Source organism: Salminus brasiliensis, chromosome 1 (genome assembly GCF_030463535.1).
Source record: "Salminus brasiliensis chromosome 1, fSalBra1.hap2, whole genome shotgun sequence".
Taxonomy (NCBI): domain Eukaryota; kingdom Metazoa; phylum Chordata; class Actinopteri; order Characiformes; family Bryconidae; genus Salminus; species Salminus brasiliensis.
In genome coordinates, this window is record NC_132878.1 from 8,879,310 (window position 1) to 8,897,137 (window position 17,828).

The 17,828-nt window shown below is 42.0% G+C and overlaps 1 protein-coding gene across 6 annotated transcripts in view; it reads left to right on the forward strand.

The window, feature by feature from the left end:
* Window positions 1-17,828, forward strand: part of sipa1 (signal-induced proliferation-associated 1) — a 102,757-nt gene that overhangs the window by 3,084 nt on the left and 81,845 nt on the right. The window contains exon 1 of one of the 6 annotated variants that reach the window (XM_072658656.1): window positions 6,049-6,297. The exons of the other annotated variants lie outside the window; for them this stretch is intronic. The gene's annotated coding sequence lies outside the window, so the exon portion shown is untranslated. Of the gene's footprint in view, window positions 1-6,048; window positions 6,298-17,828 lie in introns of those variants that run through there. 6 annotated transcript variants of the gene reach the window in all.

A 17,828-nucleotide genomic window follows, 5' to 3' on the forward strand; every position in this document is an offset into this window, starting at 1 on the left:
GATGTAAACTGTAATTCTTAGAGTGGTGCCAAACAGTACACAAAAAGTGTGTAAAGATTTCAATAGTTATTCAGTATGGTGTAAAGAAATAGTGTAAAGTTTTAAATGAATGTTGAAGAGTTCCGTAAAAAGATCTCAAACAGTGTAAAATGGGTTACATTTTTAAATAGATATTTGTAGAGTTGTATAAAGTACTAAAATTGTGTAAATGGTGTAAATGGTGTAGATACTTAAGTAGAATGTTGTACATATGGTTAAAGAGTTATAGAATGGTGTACAATTGTGTAAAGTTTCAAACAATATATTGTACAGTTGTGTAAAGAGATCTAGAATGGTATTAAGTTGTGTAAAAGTAAAATATCATGTACAGTAGAGAGTACTACAGAGTATTGTAAAGAGTACTAGAATAGTGTAAACTAAAATAGTGATGTAAATTTATAAATAGAATGTTGTACAGTTGTCAAGTCAAGTCAGATTTATTTGTACAGCGCTTTTTACAACTGGTGTCGTCACAAAGCAGCTTTACATAATTAGTAGTTAATAAAAGCCAGAGACAAAGAAGAAAGAAGAAATAACGTAAGACATGAAGGATCAAAGACCCCCAGTGAGCAAGCCAACAGCGACATTTGTGTAAAGAGTACTAGAATAGTGTGAAATGGTGTAAATATTTCAAAAGAATGTTGTGTAAAGCATACTAGAATAGTGTAAATGGTGTAAAGTTTCAAATAAAATGTACAGTTCTGAAAAGAGTACTAGAATGGTATAGTAAGGTGTAAAAATTTAAATAGCATGTTGTACAGTTGTGTAAAGAGCACTAGAATGGTGTAAAATGGTGTAAATATTTCATTAGAATGATTCACAGTGGTGTAAAGACTTTAGGAATCGAGAAACAGACATGTAGCTTCAAGTAGATTTCATGCTCATGAAGAAGGATCTAATCAGTGTGGCCCAGGCTTGTGTTTAGTTTCTTAAAACTACTGAGGGTTTAAACACACACCAGGTTTTACTGTAGCGTTCGTCCATTGGACCAGTGAGAGAGGCCTCTAGTTTCTTCTGCTCTGATCTGAGTGGTGGTGGGGAAATTAAGTGGTGAAACAGTTTTCTAAAGAACACTACTGCAGGTCTTAATGACTGGTTGTTTTTATTTATTTATTTTATTTTATTTTTATTTTACTTTATTTAATTAACATCCACAGTCTGGTGGACTCTGACCTCAGACTCAGCTTACATAAACAGAAATGAAGTCACAAATGTGAGAGTACTCAGACACGCTGAGTTCAGAGAGCTCAAATGCAGAAGAACCTGCGATGTGTGGTCAGCTGTGTGTCATACACGCCTACTGCTGCATGTGCACACACTAACACACACACACACACACAAGCTTTTACTGCATGCCTGCAAATGGTTCCTCTGCAGTGTGTGCAGAATATCTGCAACTTTAAAACCTGTTATATCCAATGATCAGCCATAACATTAGCACCACTGACCGGTGAAGTGAAATACATTGTCTGTCTTCATCTACATTGGCATTGGTCATGAGATGGCGTCTATGTATAAGGCAGCAAGTGAAGAGCCGTGATAAAAGCAGGACATATGGACAAGCGTAAGGATCTGAGCCACTTTCACAAGGAACCAAACCGTGATGTTCTCGACGACTGGGTCAGAACATCTCCAAAACATCTAGAAGGCGGGTTTTGGGGGTTTATGTGGTGCCTTCACTATTGGTGTTGTTCAGTGCAGCTTCTAAGCTGAGGTTTTAGAAGGTGTCATATGTTCTCTCCTTCATTGCTTTGCATGCATATAGAGATGCAATCAGTAGCATAGCGTAAAGATGCTATCGGCTGCATTGCTGTTTTGTTTTATTGGAAGGAAACTGTTCGTGATCTCATTACTCTTTAGTCTCGAACACACCAGCAGGCTATACTTAGCACAACGCTAAAACGGCCCACTTAAATATTAGATGCTTTGACCCAAATGATGGGAACGGGCGCAGCCAGTTCAGTTCTGAGAACCAGGGAGACGCATGGAGCCGTGACACACACTGTACATGTGCCTCTCTGTTTGTGCATATGTGCATATGTGTACACTGCCTCCGTCTGGGTGATCAGGCATGTATGTAGCCCTACATCTACTCTATCCATGTGTCTGTGAATGAGTGTATATGTGTATTTGCATATGTGTGTCTCCATTGCTGTCCATCTGGGCTTTGCTTTGTGGTGGAGGATTCTCAGCTAATAGACCACCGTTTAGACATACAGTACACCGTATATGTGTTGTACAGTATGTTTTGATAGACAGATAGATAGACAGACAGACAGACAGACAGACAGATAGATAGATAGATAGATAGATAGATAGATAGATAGATAGACAGGCAGATAGATAGATAGATAGATAGATCAATAGACAGGCAGATAGATAGATAGATAGATAGATAGATAGATATACATACATACAGATAGACATATATACATATATAGATAGATAGACAGACAGGCAGATAGATAGATAGATAGATAGACAGACAGATAGATATACCGATAGATAGATAGATAGACAGACAGACAGATAGATAGATAGATAGACAGACAGATAGATAGATAGATAGACAGACAGACAGACAGACAGACAGATAGATAGATAGATATACATACAGTTAAACAGATACATAGATAGATGGATAGATAAATAGACAGACAGACAGACTGACAGACAGACAGATAGATAGATAGATAGATAGATAGATAGATAGACAGATAGACAGGCAGTTAGATAGCTATATAGACATATAGACAGCTAGATAGACAGATCTGAGATATTTTTACAATATAGATATGTGATATAAACAGGATCTGTGGAATAATGTTGTTAATCATATTGTTCTGCTATAAAACATATTATAAACACATTAATACTTTCTGCTATAAAGTATTAATAGTGTAGATATGTGGTATAAATCTAGTCTGTACGGTGTACAGATATGGGTTATCGCTAAGCTTTCTCTGTGGTTTGGGTGGATGTGTGTTTGTGCATGTGTGTTTATCTCTTTCGCTGTCCGTCATTGTGAGCATGCACACATTTGGCCCTGTGTCTGTTTGTCTGTGTGTGTGTGTGTGTGTATGTGTGTGTATGTGTGTGTGTGTGTGTGTGTGTGTGTGGTGTCTGACAGGAGACGTGAGCCACACAGGCTGAAGTGGGTGGCGTAACGGAGCGCCTCATAGCAGTAATCCAGCTCCATCTCTGTCCGGAGCGGGCAGAACAGGATTTAGAGCGCCTGGGCCGCCCGCCTCAGGGCCTCAGTTACACCCTCTACGCTCCAGCCTTGAACAAAAGCAGCAGCATGCCGCATTAGCAGCAGGAGAAAAGGCTCCCACCAGGGCCCTGCGAGGAAACTCACTCTATTCACTTCTCCTCCACTGCGCCTTATCACTGAGACAGAATCCACAGCAGCAGAGCGCTGGGCTGCATCGCAATCGAGGAGTCATGTGCCTCGATTAGTGTGCTTTGAGCTGCACCGGTCAGTGGTGTTTATTAGTCGTAATGTTGTTAATAATGGAGGATGTGTACACACATCACCAAAAAGTGATACAGAATGTGTTATATTCTAAATACAGCACACACGGCCGTACAGTTTCAGTGGCTTCTGTGGGTTTTGTTCAAGTGCACTTGACTTAAGGAACAGGCATCTGTAATAACGTTCATGGGCTACACTAGAACCTGTATCCATACTGAATGTTTGGCCTTGCTGTAAAGGGTTTACTGCTTGCAGTGATAATGTGTTTGAATATGTAAGATCTGACCTCTAGGCCAGCCCTATTAGCCCAGTGAGTGTCAATGAATTTACATATCAAGTCATTTCCATGTCCAGGATTTTGTGCTTTGCATAAAATACACTACCAAGAGTTTCCACTACCCTTCCATTCACACTACAGGATACAGTATAACTTTGCAGCCCATATTACAGAGACTATTACCACCACAGTCTACCACAGACTACTAATAATCAGCTGTTGTGACTTATGGTGTTTAGCTCAGACGTCTACACACTGACGTTTAAGAGCTTTAGAAGAAGGGGAATCGTCAAATAATAGTCTATAGTAATCTAAAGTCCAAATTTCATAAAAATGCTCCAAAATGACTTGGAATAAAATTCACTCCAATTGACTATCATTGACTGAAGGTTAAGAAAGTTGGCGTTTTGAATACATCAGGTTTTGAGTGACAACGACGATACATTGCTTCGTATTTGTGACTGAGCATTGACCAGGCCAATGGAGTAAGAGTGGAAGAAATGGCAAACTGGCTATAGAGGATGACTGAGAAGAAAGCTAAGCTTTCAGGCTGAAAGGGAGCTGATCAATAAAGTCGATCAATGTCATTTCATCAAACGTGAAGGATGGGGTCTCATCCCTACTCCTCAACCACCCCACACACTCCCACCAGAAGGTAAAGGATGGACAAACCAAGGCCTTCAATGTTCACGGGAGGGCTGGAGAACACAGTCCTAGCAAGAAGAGGAACAGTCTGGGAACACCCTTGCTTTGCACATGTATGTGGTTTCCTGCTATAGCACACCCACTTTGAATCAGGAAAAGCTTGCTAATTAGCGGACTGATCGGATCACTGAGAGCGGCAGTGAGAGTGCAGGGTTGGTCACTAGGCCATATGCAGTGCTATCACACTCTGCAGGGCAGGAGTACGCCAGGTGGAGCTTAAAATGATTTAACTTAACTATTTATGTCAGGTTTGGGTACAATGTCTAAAATATCAACAGGCCTGGGTTTCCCCTTCATTTTATGACTAGTTTCTCATTTATTTCCCCTTAATTTTATGACTAGTTTCTAATCTGACATGCTGTGTAGCATAAAGAACATCCAGACTTAAGGTACTCATTGATGACTACTCTAGTTAACTTGCTGGATAGCTGATTATCCAGCTATATGTACTGCGTGTATCTGTGATTGGCTGATTCCTAGTTTCTAATAAGAGTATGACGGTACGGGCCACAGTTCGGTGCATGCAGTTCCATGAAGAATTCATGGTATACATTATTGAGGTTAATATTATATCAGTGTAATTTCACAAGAGCAAAAGCCTGGATTTCCATTTTGAGAACTGTAGTGGTTTAGGAGTATTGCTCTGGTAACTGTAGTCTTGTTTGCCCCCCCCCCCCTGCCGCTCCTGCTTCTTCTTTCTTTTGGGGTTTTCCTCTCACTGTAGCGAATAGAGAAGGTCAAGCTGTGCCTGAAACTGTGCCCTATTCAGTATAACCAGTTTAAGAAAATTCTATGAATGATTCTATGAATGAGGCCCAGCCTCAGCCATTGGAAACCACTGTTGGTGGTAGATATGACATTAAATGTCATGTCAATGTCATATCTACATTAATATCAACATTAACATTGTTGGTAAGCTTAACTTAGGTGCTGAAGGTGGTGGTGGTGAGCTTTGGGTTGGGTTGGGACAGAATTCTGCTGAACTACACTCAGGGTCCCAGCTTCTAAACTTGGTGCTGTTGGTTTGGGCCAGAGTCAGTCAGAAGGTTCAGGGGCTGTTTTTGGGTTTAGACCCAAATTAAAGCTCTACCTCCAAGAGCAGGTTTGGGAAGCACTGGTGAGGAGAAAAGAGTGAAAGGGTGGAGTGAAAGAGAGAGAGAGAAAGTGAGTCAGGAAGAGTAAGGCTTGCACGGTGGTGGAGGTATAAGCCTCTCCACTGAGACCCTAATCGGCTCACAGTGACACAAATGCCCAGGCCAGCTTTTGTCACCTGTCCTCTAGTACCATGTTATTGATGAGAGCTCAGCAGAGCTTTCTCTCTCTCTCTCTCTCTCTCTCTGTCTGTCTCTCTTTTCATCTCTCTCACTTTCTGTCTCACACTTTATCTGTCTCTCACCACTTCTTATCCCTGACAAGCGCCAGTCTTCCTCCTTCTCTCTCTCTCTCTCTCTCTCTCTCTCTCTCTCTCTCTCTCTCTCTGTGTGTGTCTCTCTCTGCTGCTTCATCTGCTGAAGTCATCCTCAGATTTATGTTCATCCCCCAACACCGGCTGAGCACGGAGACCGACTGCGCAACGGAGGGAGAGGACGAAAAGAGCAGAAAGAGCGAGCGAGGGAGTGAAGGACAAAACAGACAGATGGATAGAGAGAGAGAAAGAGAGAGAGTATGAGAGATCATTTAGGCGGCTCATCGTCCTCCTCAGTGCAGCAGTGAACTACTTTAGATGTACATGGCGCAATATCATCTCCTGATCTCAGAGACAAAGGGAAGAGAGAGGAACTCCATGCAGATGTACAGAGAGGTAATAAGCTCTCCTATATTTCAGGATGATGCAATGCTTTGCAGGGGTAGATAAACAGTGACCAGTAAGGGCAGAGACTAGACTTTCTCATTTTACAAATGTACTGTAATCTACATGCTTAACGGCAGATACACACACAGTATACTTACTTTTTACTGCTCTGTTGGCGTATACTGACTTCTAATTATGCGTATACACCCACTATACTCACTTTTTTATTGGACTGTTGGTGTATACTGACTTCTAATGATGTGTAGACCCCCACTATACTCACTTTTTTTTTATTGGACTATTGGCGTATACTGAATTCTATCGATGTGTATACCCCCACTATACTCACTTTTTTACAGATTTGTTGGCGTATACTAACTTCTAATAATGGTGTATACTGACTTCTAATGATGTGTATACCCCCACTATACTCACTTTTTTATTGGACTGTTGGCGTATACTGACTTCTAATGATGCGTATACCCCCACTATACTCACTTTTTTTATTGGACTGTTGGCATATACTGACTTTTAATGATGTGTATACCCCCACTTTAGTGATTCACCAGTATACACCCACTATACTCACTTTTTTTATTGGACTATTGGCGTATACTGACTTCTAATGATGTGTAGACCCCCACTATACTCTCTTTTTTTTTTTTGGACTATTGGTTTATACTGACTTCTATCGATGTGTATACCCCCACTATACTCACTTTTTTACTGATCTGTTGGCGTATACTGACTTCTAATAATGGTGTACACTGACTTCTAATCATGCATATACCCCCACTATACTCACTTTTTTATTGGACTATTGGTGTTTACTGACTTCTAATGATGTGTACACCCCCACTATACTCCCTTTTTTATACTGGTCTGTTGGCGTACACTGACTTCTAAGGATGCGTATGCCCCCACTATGTACTATATACACATCATTAGAAGATGTAAGATGAATACATAATGATGATGGCACATATTCACACAGTATACTAACTTTTTATTGGGCTGTTGGTGTATACTGACTGAACACTACACTATCACATACTAATGATGACAATTTTCCTACTATTTCCTACTATTCACTTTTTACTGGGTATTACCTTCCTAATGATATGCATATCCCCACTTTACTTCATTGTTTACTAGGAAATTGGCATATACTGACTTCTAATGATCATTATTTGCTAACTCTAATAATGAGTATACTCTTACAGTATTATTTTTCCCCCAGTTCTGTGATGTATACTGACATCGACTTGCAAATATACTCTCACAATACTTACTTTTATTACTGGACTATTGACCTGGACATTCTTATGCCGCATATTCTCCCAATATACTCACTTTTGTACCTGGCTGTTGGCATATACTTGTCTAATAGTGTGCATACCCTCAGTGCACTCATCTTTTTTACTAGGCTATTGCCATACATGGAGTTCTTATAATGCATATACTCCCACTTTAATCAGTTTCTTACTGGGCTGTTGGTGAAAACTGAACTCACACACAGTGTTATGGTAACCAAGACGCTGGTCCCAGCAACATCAAAAAGATAAGTTTGCTTCTATGCTATATAAATATCATTGTGCTGCATCTTCAAAAGCAGCACAAATGGTAGTCTAGGCCATTGACTCACTGGTTCACAACATAGGAGACAAGGAGCTGAGACAAAGCCTAGACGTCTCTGGTCTCCTCCTTGAAAAATATCGCCAGGGCACATTAGAGCTCCCTAGCTGGCCTACTCTTGGGATTCCACTGAAAACCACTCTATTTTACTACAACTGGTTTACATATTAAACCGTATACAGGGAAGTACAACTGCAACCTCACGTTTAATGAACATGAGTGTGCTGGTTCTGGCTAGTAATGCACGTTAGCCTACTTTGTTTACATATTTCCCTAGTAAGCCTGCGGGTCAGACAGGTCACCCATTACTGTGACCTTCTCGACTGTAAGGCATGCCATGCAGCACACATAGATGCCTTTTCATTCTCTAACGAAGGCCCGTTTGGTGAAAAGAACCCTGGGACAAAAGTTCAGCACGGCTTGAAGGAAACAGGCAGATGGTTTCTGTCTCTCAGCATCTAGCTCTCTGCTCGCTGTCAGCCTGCAATGATCAAAACCATGAAATCATGGTGGAAATCTGTCCGCGAGAGAAGAAAGCGCTGCTTCATCGACGTGTTCATGAGGCATCAGTTTCAATGAGCAGGGTTTGAGGACGTCTGGGAAGCTTTTTAGTGTTAGCTCCCAGTCAATGTTCTGTAGATACAAAAGAGAGAGAAAAAGATATGGAGGACAGTCAAGTATCTGGTTGTAGTTTTGCAATATGGACAAAAGTATTTGGACACTTGTTTCTTCTGTTATAAAAAAATAGCTTATCTTATTTTGTTGGAGGAACTGTCTCTACTGTCCAGGGAAGAAGGCTTTCTACAAGATTTTGGAGGAGCATTGCTGTGAGGTTTTGACTGCATTCAGCGACAAGAGCATTAGTGAGGTCAGGATGTTGGATGATCACCACCCACCCCATCCCTAACTTCCCAACTCATCCCAAAAGTATTGGATTAGAGTCACTGTTCTCCAGATATTAGAGAGAGAGAGATGGAGGACAGTTGAGTATCTGGTTCTGGCTTTGCCAGCTTCTATGAAGACATTGACTCTATGACCCAATGAAGTACTGAGTTTTACATAAACAAGGCTTTAAAATTTATCGAATGGAATAGCATAGCCTACTGTAACAGGTCAATAATGTGGTAACTGTCTATTTGTCTTTTCCTCATATTATAATCCCAAGTTGAAATGATCATGAATGGCCTGATGGGGGCTATCTTACTGTATATAAGTACTGTAATGCAAATTTGTACCTATAACACATTTGTAGCCTATAAGCTTAAGGGTATGTCCAACAGAATCAACATCAAGCTAAAAATAACAACAGTTAACAGTAGCCTACTTTGGCACTGTGTCGTGACTAAAACCCTAATACCAACATCCACTATATGGACAAAAGCACTGGGACATGCCTCTAAACCACTGAATTCAGGTGTCGAGAATACATTCGGAAGGCATTCTAGTCTGCTTTCCTCACATTAGTGAAAGACTGGGAGGTTCTAAAGAGCTCACTGAACTCCAGCGTGGTTCTGTATGTAATAGGAGACAACGCTGCAACAACAACAACCAGTCAGCTGGTGAAATTTCCTCCCTCCTAGATCTTCCACCATCAGCTGTGAGTGGGATTACTGAACAGTGGAGGCGTTTAGGAACCACAGCAGCTCAGCGAGACCACGTAAAGTTACAGAGCGGGGTCAGGGCCGAGTGCTGAGCTCAGAGCAGTGTGCAGAAAAATCTTTAACGCTCTGCTGCTGACTCAATAACTGCAGAGCTCCAGACCTGCTGCTGTTAGAGCTGCAAAAGGAGGACCAACCTCATATTAATGCCTATGGGTTTAGAATGGGAGGTAATAAAAGCTCCAAAAGATGTAATATGTAGGTGTCCCAATATTTTTGTCCATATCGTGTATGTACACATATAGGGGTTAGCCTAAACATCTACATAATGACCCGACCAGTGCTAGCATTCCATAAATAAATATAAAGTTGGTACTTACAGTAGCTGTTATTTTGCTAGCTGAACAGGCATATTCATTGAGAAATACCAACATTTCTGTATGCTGGTCAGTCTACTTTGCAGTGTGCTGACAGTCAGCCCAGTGGCTAAGACTGTACAGAGACAGATTTGCCAGTGTGGTGACTACAGTGTTCCTCCCAGCTGACCTGGACCGTCTCGGTGTCGTAGATGCTGTTCTGTTGGCTCCAATCACCCACACGTTTTCCTACAATTCACGAAAATATTGCAGCTATTTATAAAATGTTTGGTAGCTTGTATTAGCTTAGTAAGCGGGGACTAAAATGGCACAGTCAGCAGTTGGCAAACATTGTTTTAGATGGAAAAAAGTATTTGGACACCTGCTTGTTCATTGTTTCCTCTGAAATCACGGGTATTAAAAATGATTTATCCTGCTTTTGTTGGAGTAACTGTCTCTACTGTCCAGGGAAGAAGGCTTTCTTCTAGCTCTTGGAGGAGCAATGCTGTGAGGATTTGATTGCATCAGGATGTTGGATGACCATCTCCCCAACTCATCTCCAACTCATCCTAAAAATATTGGATGGACCAGCATCCATCATTCCAAAGAACACAGTTCCACTGCTCCACAGCTCAATGAATACTGGGGTAATTGGGCATGGTGCCTATAGGTTCATGTTTATCTGCTCCAGAGAGTCCTACTCTACATTTGGACATGGCTTAACAGCCATTGTATCATAAAGTGAGGTCAGATAAAACGTTAGACACTGTCCTTGCCATTAAGTAGGATACCATCACACACACTCTTGCAGCAAAACACAAAAAGCTAAGTAGTTAGCATAGCAGTGAAAGAATAGAGAAAAGAGAGAGAGAGGATGTCTGCAGTTGAGTAACGGGATCTGCTGGCCGTTGGAAAGGCGTTGGCTGTATTACTAACCCCACGCTTTTGCAGAGAATCAGCAGGGCTGTTTCAGTTCTATACAGAACCCGAAGAACCAGCTTTAAAAGGTTTTAATGGTTCCTGCCATGCCTCAGTGATGGGGAACCTGTTTTCTAAGAGTGTAGCTCGGCTGGCAGATGTTAAGCTCTGCTCAGTGCACTCTCAACAGGAAATACAGAGAGGATGTGACCTCACAGAGCAGCGGTGAGCACGCTCGGCGTGGCCTTGGCATCGGCCAGGCCAAGCTGAAACCCACACGCTGCGCTGAAAGCCTTCTTTAATGCTCTTTACTGCTTTTTACTACCTGCCAGTCCATCACCGATCCATCCCTGCACTCGCATTATGGGTTTATTTTTTACTTATTTATTTATATTAACTGGCAAAATGCCACCCGCAGGCCAAAGCTTCATTTCCTTAAGTACAGCACGTCAGCAAAAGGCTGAGAATTACTTGCTGTGGCTTATTAACTTCACAGATCTGCACACAGGTTTTCAGTTCCTCTTGCACCATTCGTGGTCGGATGGGGGGGTCGGACAGGATCTCATGAGAAGAACTCATGGTTGTCTGTGTGCAGCCATGAGTGAGGGAACCTGGGCTGAATGTGGGATCAAGCCGGAGTTTGAAAGTGCTTGGAAAGACCTCATGAAAGTGGATCTCAAAGTAGGGACGATGATGTGCTAGTCAACGTTACACAGACTAACAAAGAGCCTGCTGTTAGTGGGAATGCACTGCTGTGGGAATTGTGGCCCAATGCCAGTATCTGATATTTTCCATGTATGCCGACCAAATCAGATTGTTTGTAAACATGCCGATTAGCGGTGCTCCTGGGTGGATGGTAGAGATGGTGAAGAACCTAGCTCAGATCCCTGTTTGCCTCCACTGAGTTTGAGCTCCCCTTCTGCGGACACTGGCCCAGGAAATCCGCAGTAACAAGGCCCGGATCATGTGGGAACCAATATTCCCATAGCTGGCAGAGTCTGGCGGTGATGAGCTGCTCTCCAGTATGAACAACAGCACTTTTTTTCCGAAGTCACCGTCGCTCTTTACTCTTTCGCCAGCTTTGACTGGGGCTAGTTTATGTAAATACAGAAAGAGTCAAGACTGTTATGTCACAGTTTTGGGGAATTGGAATTGGTTTTCCAGCTTTATTCTGGTTATGTCAGACCTTCTTTTGCTGACACAGATGTGCAAATACACACACAGCTTGCCCCAGCTAGTCCCAGCTTGTATTACCAAAAGAATAGGACTCTCTGGAGTAGATCAACATGAACCTGTTGGCCAGTCGTGGGCTAGAGGGGTTATAAAGTCTCCCAGGCTTTGAGATGTGGAGCAGTGGAACTACTGTGCTTCCTGGAATGATGGACTGCGCTCCATTTAATGTGTTTGGGATGAGTTGGGGAGTAAGCAATGCTTCTGCAAAATCTAGTAAAAAGCCTTCTTTCCTGGACAGTAGGGACAGTTACTCTAATAATACTTGTCCCAATACTTTTGTCCGCATAGTGTATGTCAGTTTCATGAGTCTTTTAATTAGGCCTACCGTCTGATTCGCTGGCGATTTCCCTGATAACACATAGTTGCTATGTTTAGTTGGTGTGTTAAGCAGGAAAGTCATTGAATTGCGCTAAACACCGGTCTTCCAGGACAGTTGCAGTATGGCATTCCTGCAACGTTCTTGGCTGGCTAGCAAGGGTTGTTTTCTGGCTTGTACTGTTGTGCTGTGCTGATTGTGTCTTAGGGATGATAAAGCCCATGAATTCTGTGGTGAGTTTTAGAGGGAGAGCCTCTATGAACAGGGTCAGATTGTTTAAGTCGATTGAGGCCTGGTCAGTTTTCAAGGCTAGCTGATCCTAGATCAGCACAGAGAACCCTCTGCCCTGCAGTGTCCTTTTCACCCCATTACTCCATGTGTACTGTATCGGCACAGCAGTGTCTACACATTACATTATCATACCTCTTAACATTGATTTTAAATGGGATCAATGTGCTCGAGTTACAGTTTTACTCTGCGGTGGCTTCACAGTGTGGCAGCCAGGGAGGCAGAGGGTATGGGTTTTCCTCTTTAGCTGTGTTCTAAATACAGGCATGCACATTCACACACACACAAACACACACACACAGGCATATGCATAGACACACACAGAAGGCGTTTGTGAGCCATTTCAATTTACTTCTGTCTTCCTCCTGACAATTGCTCAATTGTTGAAGTTCGGTTGCTCTGGCTCTGTGGTCCAGCTGTGATCTGATAAAGGTGCTTTTCAGTAGTGGACAGACAATTAGAACGAGAGAGACAGAAGGGTCAGTCTATAGCTCTCGTGTATCTTGCATGTTAAGTTGCCACCCGCCCGTGCATTCACATGCCGAGCAAGCGAGACGGAAAAGCGCTCACTCTGAGAACTGATGCCACCGGTTTGAAGGGAAACGGAAGCAGCAGAGCTCGAATCTGCATTTAGGTCACAGAGCAGGGCCTCTGCGTCGCAGTTTCACCTCTCACAGGAGCGCAGTTCCTGTTGCAGAAGTGCACCGTTACTGCAATCATTCAGCTTACTCAAGGACTCAAAGGGCACATGCACTACATGTCCAAATGTTTGTGGACACCCCTTCTAATTAATGCATTCTGCTATTTTAAAGATTGCACCCATTGCTGAAACAGCACACATATACATCATGTCTAGTGCCTATAGAGAGGTACATGTTTCTCTGGAGCAGAGAAACATGAACCTATTGGCACCATGGTGCCTAATGGCAGGCGTGGGCTAGAGGGGTATAACGCCCCCCAGCATTGAGCTGTGGAGCAGTGGAGCTACTGTGTTCTCTAGAGTGATGGATGGTGCTCCATCCAATACTTTATGGATGAGTTGGGGAGGTGGGGATGAGGTGGGGTGGTGATTATTCAACATCCTGACCTAGCTAATTCTCAGCAGGGTACACTATTTTTAATGCTCTTGATTTCAGAAGAAACCATGAAAGAGCAGGTGTCCCAATACTTTTGCTCCAAAACAGTCCATTTGGAACCCATTGTTTTTGTGATGTCCCATAAACTAACATACTAGCACAGAATTTAGACGCACCCAGGAGTGTTTCAGCCTGGACTGCTCTTTGAATGAGGCACATTACAAAGCAGCCAGTCAAAACAGAAGTGATTTACATATTGTACATGAGTCTTAAAGGCACAGTAACCAAAACAGCCTGTTGGATGGGTGGGAAAAGGCTCATGTAAAAATGAGGACTTTTGTGGTAGATAAACCCACACAAATTCTATATAAAAGTGGACTATAATAGAAAAACATATATAATAGGCAAGAATATATATATAATATAAAATATATTTTACATAGAAATGTAGCATATGGACCCTTTAATTCATCCAGTCAGGGCATGTATATGTCATTTCTTTCTGTCTGTATAGCTGCCTTTAGGGTTTTAATTTTGGAGACTGACACTAACTGCAAATTTCATTATTTACCCCTGTCTGAAAACCAAGAGTTGGTTTCTCAGATTATATCTGCCTTCTGAATGGAGATCCCCCACTGACGAGGAAACCTACACACTTCTACAATTAAGGAGTTTTATACAGCACTGAAAAAGTCGTATTTGACTCATAGCAGCAGTGAAACCTTTTTGGTGTTCTGTAGAACCACTGCCTTCACTAAAGGGCCCTTGTAGAGCTTCTTTATTTGGTTATCCATCACCAAAAACAAAAAAATCCAACCCCAAATGTTTACTGGAAGAACCCCTTAAAAGCCGATAGACCACCGGAGGGCTGAAAGTGTTATTACAGACTTCTATGACCAAAGAATTGCCCCATCAGTTTGTACAGAAGTCCCTGTAGTTGCTGAGTAACACAGCTTAGTGTGTAGTAATATGTCTTTCTGTGTTATGGGGTTAATCACATTCAGAAATATACATTTTTACAGCTTAATTAACATTTCTTAAAAATACAATGTCCCTTTTATTTTGTCAAAATCAAATGCTTAAAATGTAGGCTCAGTACAATGTCCACTTGCTAGTGTATTGCTAAAGCCTAATATCTCATTTATTCTTTTACACACACATTGTGTGTGGATTTCACAATTTTACAACATAAAAAAATGCTGTTGCAATATTTTGTGGTTCTGCGATATGTATTGCAAAATGAAAAAATACAGGAATTCTCACCAGATTTTTTATTTGCGAAATTAAAAAACACAGGAATTCCTGTGAGATTCCTCCAGAAGTCAATGATCCAGTATGTCATTATATTAATAATTCCCTCTGTGTCCAAGATTGAAGTAAAATAAATGGTAATGGGCTTATATCACCTACCTAAATGAGATCAGTATGAATTTTCATTTTGTATCAAGCAAGTTGTAGCATGATGTGCATAATTCAATTTCCCCTACGTGACATTGCACATCCTGCGATGTGACCATTGTGCACGTGCACTTTGCAATGCAATGAATAGCCCCAACAGAAATGGTTCAAACTGACTTAAATCTGTTTACATAGACTTCCCCTGAAAAGTTGCCTTATTGGAGATACAAGGCTTTATTCTGAAAGTGACAATATTTAGTTTTTAAAGTTAGAGTACTGTATTACTTTTAATAATGGCCTTACTGCTGTTTATTCAGCACCAATATCCGCTTCCTGTCGCGTCTACTGTAGTAGAAATCTGCTGCACTCACTATAAATCTTAGCTGTCTGTGCCTGACAATGGCTATCCTTCATTCTTGCATGCTATCGTTCATACTTTCCAGTGGCCAGCATGTGTGTCATCAGAGAAGTATGCCCACAGTGTCAGTGAAATGGGTCCAGTAGGAAGAGCCTATGCAGGCATCAGAGCATGAAGCAGTCTATTCATTAGATCCCCTGATTTGTGTAGCTTTGCTGCCGCTGCAAGTTGCAACATCTTAAAACAGCCAGTAAAGCGGTCACCTTTCAACTCACCCCAAACATAGTTGACCAGTCAAGGCATGTTTGGTGTCTCAAATGTTTGGTGCATTTTTTAACTTTGCAGCAAGAGTTACGAGGCTAACTTAGCTAAATAGTAATGGACGGTTATAACAGCAATTAGCACGTTGCATGTGACCACGTTGGGGTGTTTAAGGCTTGATTTGGTGATTTCTGAGACTTGAGGCATTGGATCTACTGTTATTTTTAAAATTGGACACAATGACAGACAGCATTTACTTCTCAAGATGGCTGCTCAAGATGTTAAACACTGTCCAAAAAATAAATCACAGAACAGGTTGATGTAAGATTACTTAACACTTCAGTAGGACTGTAAAAATGGGCCCGTTTCCACCAGGTCACTCCATGTGACGAGTATCTGGATTGTATCTTGGTTAGATTTTAGCCTCATGCGTTTCCACTGGGTATGGGAAATGCGTCTCTGATAAGTGGGACTGAAATCTGACTGCTGTGTGGGACACAATATGCAAATGCATTTATTACAAGGCAACCAGTTGTTTATCTGTTCAGCCTTTTTCTGTGCTGTGTTTAAGATGGTCCCTGACTCGAAATTCATATTGCTTTTAAGCATTTTGTTTCATCCGGCCCCCAAATATGGGCGTCCTCCATGGTTATCTTCCTCACATTCCCATTGATGTACCGCATGTACTGCATGTGAGAGGAGTTTTGGTTGTCGGAAGCATCTTGGAGAGTGTTATTTTACCCCTTAAACAGCCTATGGCCCGCCGTCTGCCCGAAAGTGATATTACAAACAGGCCCACCAGTTTGTACAGAAGTCCCTGTAGTTACTGAATAATAAGCCTCGGAGTGTTAAGGGCTTAATGGGGTCCAAGCTTTCATTATTTGTCAGCTGAAGAAGAAGCTAACTTTTCAGGTCGGGGGAAATACGATGTGTAAATGTGTTTTTTTAGCCAAGCTATTCTTTTAAAAATCAATCCTCCTTGGGCCGATATATTGGCGTATCCGAAGATTATCGCGCTTGTAGGTGCCGCTTTATTTTGGGAACAAAGCCAACATGCAAATCCCTTTCTTTTACGTCTTTGCTCATCGCTGGCTCACCAGCTGCTTGTGTAACGATGAATCAATGAACCAGTGAATCAGTGGAATCAATAACTTTCCCTGAATAAAGAGCAGCTGCTTCATTTTGGGATTTGAGGAGCCATGCAGGTCTTTCTGAGCCCGGGAGCAGCAGAGGTGGTGGGGGAATGTAGCATGTTCCTCATTGCGGCCTTTGTTGCGCACCACCACTGCTGAGGAAGTGAAAAGATCTCAGCCGCGATGAGTCTAAAACGGAATGCGAAGACGTGAATTATCGTTACAGGAAGACCCTGTGTGTGAGCTTAGTGTGAATTTGGAAATTAGCCTGCTGTCAGCGCTCGATTGGTATCGTACGCATTGTTGTGCAGCCATATTCTGTTTAATCAAACAGGGGCACAGTTTGCAGGGGTCGCAATATTTCATGACACCCCTTTGTGACTTATCTAAACGAGGGTTGATAAGGGTGAGAGCGAGGGGCCGACTGCATTGTTGTCATTTTCAGGAAATCGGTTATTTGTCCGTCTGGCTTTGAAGCTTCTGCTTCAGACATATCATGCTGGGAAGCAGTGGTCCATGGCCATCAGTGTCTCAGAGTCAGAATTTTTTATTTGCAGACTACAAGATGTGCACGGCATTCCCTTTTGGTGCACGAAGTGTATTAGACACATAAAAAATGAATTATTATCTCTGTGTCTATATCCCTGTGTCTATATCTCCGTGTCTATATATCTGTGTCTATATCCCTGTGTCTATATCCCTGTGTCTATATCTCCGTGTCTATATCCCTGTGTCTATATCCCTGTGTCTATATCTCTGTGTCTATATATCTGTGTCTATATCCCTGTGTCTATATCTCTGTGTCTATATCTCCGTGTCTATATCCCTGTGTCTATATCCCTGTGTCTATATCTCTGTGTCTATATATCTGTGTCTATATCCCTGTGTCTATATCTCTGTGTCTATATCTCTGTGTCTATATCTCTGTGTCCATATCTCCGTGTCTATATCCCTGTGTCTATATCCCTGT